The sequence below is a fragment of the Chionomys nivalis genome, chromosome 5 (genome assembly GCF_950005125.1).
Source record: "Chionomys nivalis chromosome 5, mChiNiv1.1, whole genome shotgun sequence".
NCBI classification, from domain to species: domain Eukaryota; kingdom Metazoa; phylum Chordata; class Mammalia; order Rodentia; family Cricetidae; genus Chionomys; species Chionomys nivalis.
In genome coordinates, this window is record NC_080090.1 from 78,901,392 (window position 1) to 78,915,617 (window position 14,226).

Here is a 14,226-nt window from a genome sequence, read left to right on the forward strand (position 1 = left end):
GATACAGCAGGCACTGGGGAAACTCCCAGGAAACCCAAAAGGATGACTCAAACTAAGAATCTAAGCCCTAGTGGAGAGGGTAAACTGTTCTTCCCCTATAATGATATTGATGACTACCTTAATTGTCATTACAGAACTTTCAGTCAGTAAGTAATGGAAGAAGATGCAGTGATCCATAGCTAAGCACTGGGCCAAACCACTGGAATACGGTCATAGAGAAGAAGGAGCGATATTATGAGTAAAAGGGCCAAGACCATGATGGGGAAATCCACAGAAAGAGCTGACCCAAACAAGTGAAAGCTCACTGCCCCTGGACTGAAAGCTGGTGAACCAGCATAAGAACAAACTAGACCCTCTGACTGTTAGAGACAATTGTATGACATTGGAACTTTGAGTGGCCACTAGCAATAGAAACAGTATTTATCCCTAGTGCATAAACTGACTCTTTGGAGCCCATTCACTATAGAAGGAATCCTTGCTCATCCTATATACAGTGGGAAGAATCTTGGTCCTGCCTCAAGTGATATGTAAGACTTTGTTGACTAACCATGCGACACCTCACACTCTGAGGATTTGAATGAGCATGGGGTGGAGAGAAGGTGGAGTGAGTAAAAGCGCAGGAGAAAGAGGGAACTGGGATTTGCATGTAAAATAAGAGTGTTTTAAAAATAAAAATAAAATCTGAAACAAAATCTGAGATTCCATCTTACACCTGTAAGATAACCAATCAAAAACACTGATGACAACTTATGATGGAGAAGTTGTGGGATAAAGGAAACACTCCTGCATTGCTGGTGGGAATGCAAGCTGGTACAGCCCCTTTGAATGTCAGTGTGGTGATTTCTCAAATAATTAGAAAACAACCTTCCTCAAGACCCAATAATACCACTTTTGGGAATATATCCAAAGGATACTCAATTGTGCCACAAGAACATGTGCTCAACTATGTTCATAGCAGCATTGTTTATCATAGCCAGAACCTGGAAAAAAACCTAAATGCCCCTAAACCAAAGAATGGATAAGAAAAATGTGGTACATTTTTACAATGAAGTACTACATAGCAGAAAAAATAATGACATCTTGAATTTTGCAGGCAAATGGATATATCTAGAAACCATCATTCTGAGTGAAGTAACCCAGACCCAGAAAGACAAGTATTACATTTACTCTCACATAAGTGGCTTTTAAACATAAAGCAAAGAAAACTGGCCTACAAATCACAATCTCAGAGAACTTAGACAACAATGACGACCCTAAGAGAGACGTACATAGATCTAATCTACATGGGAAGTAAAAAAAAGACAAGACCTCTTGAGTAAATTGGAAGCATTGGGACCTTGGGAGTGGAGAAGCGGGGATGGGGGGCAGAGAATATGTAAAGCTCAATAAAAATGAATAATAAACAAAAAGAAATCCAAATTTATCTGTTAACAAAGTAAGCAATCTCCAGTTCTACCACAGACTCCATACAGAGCAGCATAGCTGTTAAAAACTACCACTAAATCTGGCATGCCATTTTGAGTGCATTGTTTAAGTTATAACTGGCATATTTTTCTGTGTATAGAATTTACATATTATCTCTTCTGGATTGTCTGTTTAATTTTTATTTCTTTTTTACAAACTAACTACTGAAAATGTTTTATAATGCAACCATTAAATCATTGTAGTTTAGCAAAATCTGCCTCCTGAAGTTACCCTAATAATTGCTCTGAACATGGGATACGTTAATCCATTTTTTGTTGTTGTTTTTCTTAAAGATACTAGTTCTAAAGTCTATTTTTTTCTTGGTTTTAGGACCTATTCTCCATCCTCATATTTGTTAATATTTAATTATGTGTTCTATAGTGTTTGTGAATAATTGAGCTCTCATGCTTGGTTTTAAAGATTTATATATTTTTATGTATTTTGCCAACATGTATACTTCACATGTATGTCTGATGCCTGTGGGAGTCAAAGTAAAATCATCTGATAGCTCAGCTTTCTTAAAATCCAGTGCAGGAAACATTCATATGAAGGGAATGATTAGAGCTGATGCTGCAGGATGAGGCTGTTTGACTCAGTGAGGGGTGAGACAATGCAAAGAACCAACCCAGCAGAGGCACTGGGACCAAGAGATAGGGTCTCAGGAACAGGTGGGTAAGGAGTTGGCAAATGACAAACAGACGCAAGATTCAAAGGAATTGCATCTGAATGTGTCTTTACTAGGCATGAGGCTCATCCTTTATAGAGAAAAGATTGCTTAACAGCATGTATTGTTTTTTCATGCGGTACAGATTATTCTTAGAACCATTATATCAGATACATGAGAATAGAATTTCATCAGACAGATGTCCCTGGTGTGAATCTGCGGTTGGTCATGCTAGACATTGCTTGGCTTTAATTTCGTTATAAATCTTTATCTAGGTTATGAGTTCATAGCATTTTGAACTAAGGGCAAGCAGTTGTGTTAACAGTCACACAGTCTACAGTCTTCTTATATTTCTTCCATCTATGCAGAAGAACTTCTTTCCTTCTCCTTTTCCATATGTCTAACTCCTCTTCAATCCTTCCCCAAAACCAATCTCGAGAAGTTACAGGCATTTATCTCTCTCTTCTATCTGTATCCTATCTTTGTTGAGTCTGTCTTAATTGCTTACTTAATTTTGCATTTTGTTCTTCATTTACTAAGCACCAGATTAAATTTGGAAACCTTTGTTTCTTGAATGTTAATCCATCTTCCTCCATTAGCATCCTACGTTCCTGTATATTACAATGGCTCATCAGTAGACTCTGGAAACTTAAACATACTGTCTTCCCTTCCAGAAGAAACCAGACTATATTCCTTAGAACATAAGCAGGTAATGACAAAAGTGCAAGGGCTCCAGTGCAGGAAGCACAGCACACACACACACTTTCCCTGCAGGCACTCTTCCTTGAAGCTTGTGCCACCTTATACATGAGCGATCACTCAGTCTCCACAGGAGGTGTCATGACAAAATACCACGTGTGTCTCTTGCACTAAAGCCACAAAATGAAAAGGGCAGCTGAAAACATGCAAGAGAATACAGATTACTGTGAAGGTCACCCTTAAAACCACTACTTATTAGTTAGGCTGGAGAATATTAAAGGTGTATTGGTATTGAAAGAAAAAAATGCAAATTAAAACTGAGTTTTAATTCTACATGCTGAAAATAAGGGAAATGATTCTTTTTTCCTTGTGCATGTGTGGAGAGGGCAGGGTTGCATTATTCATTTGTAACTGCAAAGTACTCATTAAAATGGATGCACATCCTTCTCAGGCTAGGATTTAGCCACATCTTCCTGAAGAACCCAAAGGCCATCTCTTTGAAATATACACATCAAAGGAGATGATGTCCACAATTCTCGGTTTTTGTAAGAGGTGGTTTTAATTCCAGTGAAAACCTGATTCATTTGGCAAAATGGACCATAATAGTGATGAGAAGCTTGCTTTGAGAAGTTTGTATCATTTTAATAAAGCCAAGCAATTAACATACCTGGTCACCATAACTACCAGGCAGTTAGAGTTAAAGAGTTTTAACAAATAGTGCTACAAAATGCTCCAAGTTGAGGAACATTTATTCTTCCTTGAAAACATTGTCATAGTGTTTGATTTATAAAACTTCAAGATCCAAACAGTCATTGAATTATTTTGGTAGATTGTCTGTTTTATGCATCTGGCTTAATATTTTTAGGATTTATTTTTTTATTATATGTGTGTGTGTGTGTGTGTGTGTGTATGTGCTGGAGTCCAGAAGAAAGGATCAGATTCCCTGGACTTGGAGTCACTGGCACTTGTAATAGTTTTAATATATTATCTATCTCAACAATATTGTGAGTAACTGTGTTGATGAATTCATTATGTGAGTTGCTATTCTAATCTGTAATCACCTCAAGGGAAAGATTACTGTCTTTGTCATTTGGAAGAAAACTTCTGTTATGATTATTTTTTCATTGTCAATTTATGAGCAACTAGAAGACACACCTCTGAGCATATCTTCAAAGGGATTTTCAAAGAAGATTGGCTGCAGGGAATGACATATGTGCAAGATGGTCAGTACTTTCCAAAGGACAATACAGTTATGCAAAGGTCAGACTGAGCTGTAGTAGTTACATTCCTTCTTTAGCTTTTCCCCACGGAGTAGGACACGGTCTATCTTCAATGCTTCCATCCTCCATTACCTTAGACACTAGCTTCTTCAGCTTTCCAGAATGGATACAGTATCAGTAACTCTGGAGGCATCTCCAGACCTTCAGCAATAGATTAGGAAACAGAAGTATCCAATTATGTGGACAGAACACCTACTTAATTCTGTCTTTTTAGCAAGAAGATAGCCCCTGTTAGACTACCTAATCCTTTCATATAATTAAGTCTAACAAACTTCTCTATATAATAGCTATCTATGCTATTGGTTTCTTCCCTCTAGAAAAGGTGTGTAATACTATTTTTAAATTCATTTTGAAAGGTCAGTGTGACCTTAACACTAAAGGTACATAAAGTAATATTTTTACTTCAAGAAAACCAAAAGCAGATACCCTTGATGAACGTAGATGACCAACAAAATATACCAGCACATTAAATGGACTTGTAATCATGGTGGGTCAATTAGATTTATCACTGTAAAGCAAGGAAGGTTCAATGTGTGGCAATCAATGAATGTGATACACCAATTAAAAAAATGAAAAACAATGTGATCAATGCAATTTATATGGGCAAACCATGAGCAAAACTCTCAAAAATAAATGAGATTGAATCAATGGAGATCAACACAGCCATCTCCAAACCCACACCAAAAATTCTCCACTCAGAGAAGCTGAAAGCTCCCATAAAGACAATAAGGATTGCAACTGCACAAACACCCTAATATTCAAAATATTCTTCATCATCTCAAAAGGTCAGGTTAAAGACCCTGAACATTTCATATACAACACATTAAAAACATGATTGTGGGCCAGGCAGTGGTGAGGCATTGTAACATGGAGCGGGGGCCTGCTTGTTTGTTGGGGTTTTTGTCCTGCCCAGTACCCCACAACTGTTTAGTCCCAAAGAAAATCACACAAACATCTCTATAAGTTGTAAAGCTGATTGGCCCATTAGCTCTAGCCTCTCACTGGCTAACTCTCACATCTTGATTAACCCATTTTTCTGATCTATGTGAACCATGTGGCTCAGTACCTTTTTTCAGTGGGGCAGCTCACATCCTGCTGCTTCTGTGGTCTGGACAGGAGTGGGAGGAATCAACTTCCTCCTTCCCAGAACTCTCCTGTTCTCATTACATCATTTCTATTTCCTGTCTGGTTTTCCAGCCTATATTTCCTGCCTGGCCAATCAGCATTTATTTATAACATGATTGACAGATTACAGACAATTCTCCCACACCAGGGCATGCCTTTACTCTCAGCACTCAGGAGGCAGAGTCAGGCAGATTTCTATGAGTTTGAGGCCAGCCTGTTCTACAAGAACTAGTTCCAGGACAGGCTCCAAAGCTACAGAAAAGCCCAGTTTGAAAAAAACAAAAAAAAAAAAAAAAAAAAAAAAAACACAAATGCATAACTTAAGAGTTCAGAGTGTCTTTATTTATTATCAAAAATACAAAAAAAAAGAAAAATGTTATTCCAAATTGCAATTAACAGGTAATTTCTTATGAAAGCCCAATGGGTTCATAAACCACTTTCTAAAATGGCATTCTCATCACTCATCATAAAGACACTCTAAAATGCAGAAGTAACTTTTCACTCTGCTGACATTCAGATGGTTATGACTGAACTGATATCTCCAGATTCATTTTCACAGCAACTACATTTAGATTAAGCCATAGTGGGAAAGGAACATGTGCCTCATTCACAATCTCTACCAGGAAGTTCCCATACTAATAAAAGTAAACACAGTTGTCTCTTTTCTACAGAGTCAAAGGCAGAATAAGAATCAGAAAGTAGGTTACTTCCTAGATCCTAGAAAGACATGTTATGTGACCTCAAAGGTACTTCTTGCCTTTAGGCATGATCTGCCTTCAACTTATTGATTGGGTCATGTCACTGTGGAAGCAGAGACACTCACTTTCATTCATTTTGTGATATCTGTTTTCCACAAATCAGAGGTTGCGAAGAATTAGAAGCTGTTATCAAAAACCTCCCTTCCAGAAAAAGTCCAGGACTAGATGGTTTCAATGCGGAATTCTACCAGAACTTCCAAGAAGACCTAATACCTATACTCCTTAATGTATTTCACAATAGAGAAACAGAAGAGTCATTGCCAAATTCCTTTTATGAAGCTACAGTAACTCTGATACCAAAACCACACAAAGACTCAACCAAGAAAGAGAATTATAGGACAATCTCACTCATGAACATCGATACAAAAATCCTCACCAAAATACTGGCAAACCGAATCCAAGAACACATTAGAAAAATTATCCATTGTGATCAAGTAGGCTTCATCCCAGAGATGCAGGGCTGGTTCAACATACGCAAATCTATCAATGTAATCCATCATATAAATAAACTGAAAGAAAAAAACCATATGATCGTTTCATTAGATGCTGAAAAAGCATTTGACAAAATTCAACATCCCTTTATGATAAAAGTCTTGGAGAGATTAGGGATACAAGGGTCATACCTAAATATAATTAAAGCTATATACAGCAAGCCAACAGCTAATATCAAATTAAATGGAGAGAAACTTAAAGCCATCCCACTAAAATCAGGAACACGCCAAGGCTGTCCACTCTCTCCATACCTCTTCAATATAGTTCTCGAAGTTTTAGCAATAGCAATAAGACAACATAAGGGGATAAAGGGTATTCAAATAGGAAAGGAAGAAGTTAAACTTGCATTATTTGCAGATGATATGATAGTGTACATGAGCGACCCCAAAAACTCCTCCAAAGAACTCCTACAGCTGATAAACGCCTTTAGTAATGTGGCAGGATACAAGATCAACTCCAAAAAATCAGTCGCCCTCTGATACACAAAGGATATGGAAGCAGAGAGAGAAATAAGAGAATCATCACCTTTCACGATAGCCACAAACAGCATAAAATATCTTGGGGTAACTCTAACCAAGGAAGTGAAAGATCTATTTGACAAAAACTTTAAGGCATTGAAGAAAGAAATTGAAGAGGATACCAGAAAATGGAAGGATCTCCCTTGCTCTTGGATTGGGAGAATCAACATAGTAAAAATGGCAATTCTACCAAGGGCAATTTATAGATTCAATGCAATCCCCATTAAAATCCCATCAAAATTCTTCACAGATCTTGAAAGGACAATAATCAACTTTATATGGAGAAACAAAAAACCCAGGATAGCCAAAACAATCTTATACAATAAAGGAACTTCTGGAGGCATTACCATCCCTGACTTCAAACTCTATTACAGAGCTACAGTAATGAAAACAGCGTGGTACTGGCATAAAAACAGAAAAGTCGACCAATGGAATCGTATAGAAGAACCGGATTTTAACTCACAAACCTATGAACAACTGATTTTCGAAAAGGAGCTAAAAATATACAATGGAAGAAAGAAAGCATCTTCAACAAATGGTGCTGGCACAATTGGATGTCAACCTGTAGAAGAATGAAAATAGACCCATATCTATCACCATGCACAAAACTCAAGTCCAAATGGATCAAAGACCTCAATATCAATATGAACACACTGAACCTGATAGAAGAGAAAATGGGAAGTACCATACAACATGTGGGCACAGGAGATCGCTTCCTATGTATAACCCCAGCAGCACAGACATTAAGGGCAACATTGAATAAATGGGACCTCCTGAAACTGAGAAGCTTCTGTAAAGCAAAGGACACTGTCATTAAGACAAAAAGGCAGCCTACTGACTGGGAGAAGATCTTCACCAACCCCGCAGCAGACAAAGGTCTGATCTCCAAAATATATAAAGAACTCAAGAAACTAGACTTTAAAAGGATAATTAACCCAATTAAAAAATGGGGCACTGAACTGAACAGAGAATTCTCAACAGAAGAAGTTAAAATGGCCAAAAGATACTTAAGGTCATGCTCAACCTCCTTAGCGATCAGAGAAATGCAAATCAAAACAACTTTGAGATATCATCTTACACCTGTCAGAATGGCTAAAATCAAAAACACCAAGGATAGCCTTTGCTGGAGAGGTTGTGGAGAAAGGGGTACCCTCATCCATTGCTGGTGGGACTGCAAACTTGTGCAACCACTTTGGAAATCAGTGTGGCGGTTTCTCAGAAAAATTGGGATCAACCTACCCCTGGACCCAGCAATAGCTAGCACTCTTGGGAATATACCCAAGAGATGCCCTATCATATGACAAAAGCATTTGTCCAACTATGTTCATAGCAGCATTATTTGTAATAGCCAGAACCTGGAAGCAACCTAAATGCCCTTCAATGGAAGAATGGATGAAGAAAGTGTGGAATATATACACATTAGAGTACTACTCTGCGGTAAAAAAACAATGACTTCTCGAATTTTGCATGCAAATGGATGGAAATAGAAAATACGATCCTGAGTGAGGTAACCCAGACCCAAAAAGAAGAACATGGGATGTACTCACTCATAATTGGTTTCTAGCCATGGATAGGGGCCACTGAGTCTATAATTTGTGATCCTAAAGAAGCTAAACAAGAGGGTAAACCCAAGGAAAAACATATAGATATCCTCCCAGCTATGGGAAATAGACATGACTGATGGGCAAAAAATTGGAATCTTGGGGGTGGGGTGGGATGGGGATGAGGGGTGATGGGGAGAAAAAAGTGTGAAGGAGAAGATGAGGGGAACTGGGGGAATCGGGGTGATTGGGGATAAAGGAAGATTGGATAGGGGAGCAGGGAAACTCATACCATAGGTAAGGGAGCCACCTAAGGGTTGGCAAGAGACTTGAACTTGGAATGGCTACCAGATGCCCAGGGCAATGTCCCCAGTTAGTTCATTGGGGCACCTGAGGATAGGGAACCTGAAATGAACCTATCCTATAATCATACTGATGAATATCTTGCATATCGCCATAGAACCTTCATCTAGCGATGGATGGAGATAGAGCCAGAGACCCACACTGGAGCACCGGACTGAGCTCCCAAGGTTATAATGAGGAGCAGAAGGAGAGAGAACATGAACAAGGAAGTCAGGACCATGAGGGGTGCACCCAACCACTGAGACAGTGGGGCCGATCTATTGGGAGCTCACCAAGGCCAGCTGGACTGCTACTGAAAAAACATGGGATAAAACCGGACTCTCTGAATGTGGCGGACAATGAGAGCTGATGAGAGGCCAAGGAGAATGGCACAGGAACTTTCATCTGGCGATAGATCGAGAGAGAGACAGAGACCCAATTTGGAGCAACGGTCTGAGCTCTTAAGGTCCAAATGAGGAGCAGAAAGAGGGAGAACATGAGCAAGGAAATCAGGACCACGAGGCGTGCACCCACCCACTGTGACAGTGGAACTGATCTATTGGGAGTTCTCCAAGGCCAGCTGGACTGGGACTGAATAAGCATGGGTTGAAACTGGACTCTCTGAACATGGCGGACAATGAAGGCTGATGAGAAGCCAAGGACAATGGCACTAGGTTTCGATCCTAATACATGAACTGGCTTTGTGGGAGCTTAGCCTGTTTGGATGCTCACCTTCCTGGGCCTGGATGGAAGTGGGAGGACCTTGGTCTTCCTGTAGGGCAGGGAATTTGGACTGCTCTTCAGTATTGAGAGGGAGGGGGAATGGACTGGGGGGAGGAGAAGAGGAGTGGGGATGGGGGAGGGGAGTGGGGGAAGGGGGCAATGTGTGGGAGGAGGGGGAGGGAAATGGGAAACGGGGAGCAGTTGGAAATTTTAATTAAAAAAGAATAAAAAAAAAAGAATAAAAAAAAGGAAAAAAAAATTAAAAAACCAAAAAAAAATAAATAAATAAATTAAAATTTCCACCTCCTCCCCAAATAAGAAAAGTTTATTAAATGGACCTAGATAGAGTAAGAATCTCAATACATCATAGATCAAAAATAAAATAAAATAAAATAAAATGTTTTAATAACTTAGCACTTTTCATGACAGTGAGACTCATCTGCTCTTGACAGCACCAATCTACTTCAAAAGGATAATGGGCACCGAAGAGGCTCCTTAATACCTTTGTTAGTCATTTGGGCAAGAAGTTGCTTTTGCCTGGACTGTTTGACTTCATGCTGTATAAAATGTACCTTGAGGACCCACAGAAAAATGACTGATAAACTAAAGGTGAGATAGTTCGTTGGGGTTCCTGCTTCATGAAAGAGTATTTCAGACATTCTGCAGAACACAGAAGAAATTGACTGACAAACTGCCAATATAGACCAAACTGTCTGAAATTTCCTGCTTCATAAAAAAGTCTGTTGGATACTATGGGTGGTAGGCTGAAAATGGGTGCCCCAATGATACAGAAGAACTTTGGGTGACTGTCCAGGCAGTGAGATTTCTCTGTCAATTCTAAAGTTTGGAAGTTACTTACAATTCACTTCCTGTTTACTTAGGTAATATTATATCCTTTTAGAGTCTTTGAAGGAGTTGAAGAGTAGATAGTTATAATTATAGTTTTCCTTAGTTATGATAAAAGATAAAATAGCTATCACTGTTGTAACTGTAATTCTTGCTTGATACCTGTTTTGCTATAATAGCAAATAAATGCCTCTTAGGGATACCAAGTCAATATGGTACTGTATATAAGGAAGTCTAGAATGTACATAAATAGATTGGAATTTAAAATTTTGTACTGTTATGAGAGCTTTTTAAACTAATAAAAAATATTGTTATGGTTCAATTGCATAAATTTTTGGTGTGATATTTTGGAAAAGTAACTAGATGACTGCATCTGACTTCTGTAAAAAATGTAAGAGGGATCAATAACATAAGCAAAAACAAGGACTATATATTATCTGATGAAAAATTATTAATCCATATACTCATAGTATAAAGTTTTATTGACTAAACGTTAAGTATAAAATTTAATATAAGTTTATTGGTTTAAAATATGAAATCACATAGTAGTACACTCTATATTACAGTCACAATCTCTTCCTTTTTTTGAGCGTTGATGTACTGAAATTGAAGTCTGCTACATCACACTACTTACTGAACATAACTCATTTTTCAGTGCCAGCTTGTCTGTACCTGGAGTATCTTCTTAGCAACAGAACTTCTTGAAAATCTCCTTACAAGAGTAAAACTCAAATATCCTTCCCCCAAAGTTCAGCAACTGTATGATAACTTTGTTTTTAAATATCTTCATGTGGGTCTCAAGAAATGGCTTAATGTTTAAAAGTATATATTGTTTTTCCTGACACCATGTCAGGAGAATCACAACTCCCTGTAACTCCCATTCCTAGAAGATCAGACACATCTGGCCTCAATGAGCAACCAGAATCATACCACCATGTGTACATACCTACAGAAAAACACACATTCACACAACATTTTTAATATTCATATTTCTCAAAATCCCTCTTGAATTCTCAGTGTTTCCATGTCACTACACAGACAATAAAAGGAAGTTATAATGAAATACAAAACAGTGAGACCCTGAGATGTGCTTCACAACCTGCAAGAGTATCTACCCACTGGTGTCATGAATAATTGATATGGGAATATGTTCTTTTATAGAATTTATTTTAAAAAGACAAATGAAAAATCCAATAAGGAGATCTTCACAGTAATGGTATCTGATTTTTGAAATGAAAAGTGAGAATTTCTGTGGAGAAAGATCTTGACATAGCAAAAGACTCTTGATGAGAGAGGATAACTTCGTACAAGGGTTTATGTAGCTTGCATGGCTATCTGCTAACAAGAAATTAAGGAACGCTGATACTAGTGCTATTGATGTGATGATATCTTTAGCCACTACACAGTACTAAACCCTTGCTTCATCCAGAACATTCATAGCATTTATGACCACCTGTATCTTTGGCTTTAAATTTTAATTTGTAAGGTCAAAAGTCGCTACACAATTTTAAGCAGTGATAACACTGGAGCATAGAAGTCACTAGATCAATATAAACAATAAATAAATAAATAATAAAAACACTGAAACATACTTATTCTTACCTTGCTTAAATATGTCTTCTATATTCTTTTCTAATGCCCAGGACTAATTTTTATTCACATTTATTATAAATTAAACAACCATTTTTCTGTTACATAATGGACTATTTTCTTCTTTCTTACAGGTTTTAACATAACTGAAGCAAACTTCATGTTAGGTAACACTTGCTAGAATGCTATCTTACTTAGAATACAGACATCAAATTCATAGCTATGAATTCAAAGGACTCAAAGTCTGAAAAACAGATTGTACTGATATGTGTGCTAGTAGAGATGTCCCATCTACAATTAGAAAGGAGGCCAGAATCAAAAAGCATTCAATTTATTGTTATTACTCCTGTAATCCTAGATATGACCCTCCTTTCATTCACATCAATCTGGATTTCCAATTTCCATGAATTTTCTTTGACTTTTGCTTCACATTTCTCTTCTTAGTCAAGAATTCTGGCCTGATTTGATTTTGATGCTCATTAGTTTCTAAATTTCATGTTAGTTGATTATATCTAATAAAATAAAAATCTTTAAAAATCATGCTATTATTTCTGGAATTTATTGTTTTATTCATCTCTATTGTGAATAAAATATTTCAAAAAGCATATTTTCCTAGCAACCACAATACTTGTTGAGATCTAGAGGAGCTTTTCAAAATCAACTCATAATTTGATAGCTGTTCCTACTAGTCTGACAGTTTTATATTTAGCTTTTATTCAAAATACTTGAACATTATTGAGACTGTACTATTATAAATATATCTATTGTTTGGTCACCATAATAAAACAAAGCTATTTGCTTTTTGATTTGAATAAGTACCTTGATATTTTAAGCTTTGCACATTTGTTCATGAACAAAGGTATTATTACAATTCTTAATGATAAAAAAGTGAACTTATACTTCAAGTGGAGCTTTAACATCTCATGAATCAAGTAGGATTATTAACATAAAGGGTAACAAGGAAGAAATATTAGCATCTTTGAAGATGGAAGTACAACAGACCCAGAATTATAGTTCCTATTCAAACTTCACCAACTAGATCCCATGTTCATTTCTATTAGTAAGATCACAGAACAAAGAAAAGATTCAAAGATCAAGATCATCTATGCTGCCAAAAATGTCTATTAAAAACTGAATAAACTGTCCTGAAATGCATAGAGATATCAAAGGTCCTGTAATTTTTAACAAGGGAACAAGATGGCATAATGAGGAAGAGACAAGGTCTTCATAAATGATGCTGAGATACTAGATAGCTGTAGGCAATGGAATAAAAATGGATCTGGTTCTTTCAGCACAGAGAAAAATCAACCTGAAGTGTTTACAGGACCAGAAACTATGAAACTACAGAAAATAAAACAGATTGAAGGGTCAACACTGGCTTTGGAAGTGATTTTCAAATACCACTTAGAAGCTTGGGCTACAAGAGCAGAAGTTAATGGAATCCTTTCAAGCAGAACCCTTCCACACATCAAAATTGGAAACACAACGGAAATATGAAGAAAAACATATTGTAAAGTACAATTTTGATAAGTGAATATTATCAAAAAAGCATATAAATACTTTTACAACTAAAAGAAAGACAAAATCCCAGGTTTAGAAATGGGCAAAGAATCTTAATGATTTTTCTGAATATGTCATAAAACATGGTCACCAGCTACTCCACATCACTAGTCACTGGAAAATTAAAAATTAAAAACATTCTGTGATTATCCCTTTACAGAAGAAGACGTTTTCAAAAGAAAGTGAACATATGCTGAGCAAAATTTATAGAATAAAGGACCTTGGAATGCTGCAAAGGGGAGGGTAAAGTCATTGCAAGAAACAGAAAGGAGGAGGTTGCTAAAATATAAAGTAATAATAATAATAATAATTTTAAAACAGACTCATCAACATTTACTCTTCTGACTGTATTCCCAAGGTTCATGAAGTTATCACTCAGAAAAATGAATATAATCCAAAGTTGATTATAGTACTCAAGAAATAGAAAGGATCTAATAGTGCATTAACAGATATATGGAAGACATATATTGTTTGTTTATGTGCATGGAGTTGGACATTCTAAATTACTACTGGATGAAAAATTATCCAGCCTTCAAAACATTGGGAAAATGTGACTGCATATCACCTTAGAACCTTCATCTGGCGATGGATCGAGGTAGAGACAGAGTCTCAATTGGGAGCAAC

The 14,226-nt window shown here is 37.1% G+C and overlaps 1 protein-coding gene across 3 annotated transcripts in view; it reads right to left on the reverse strand.

The window, feature by feature from the left end:
* The window catches only part of Kcnt2 (potassium sodium-activated channel subfamily T member 2), a 367,931-nt gene that overhangs the window by 300,921 nt on the left and 52,784 nt on the right, over positions 1–14,226 (reverse strand). The window lies entirely within an intron of this gene.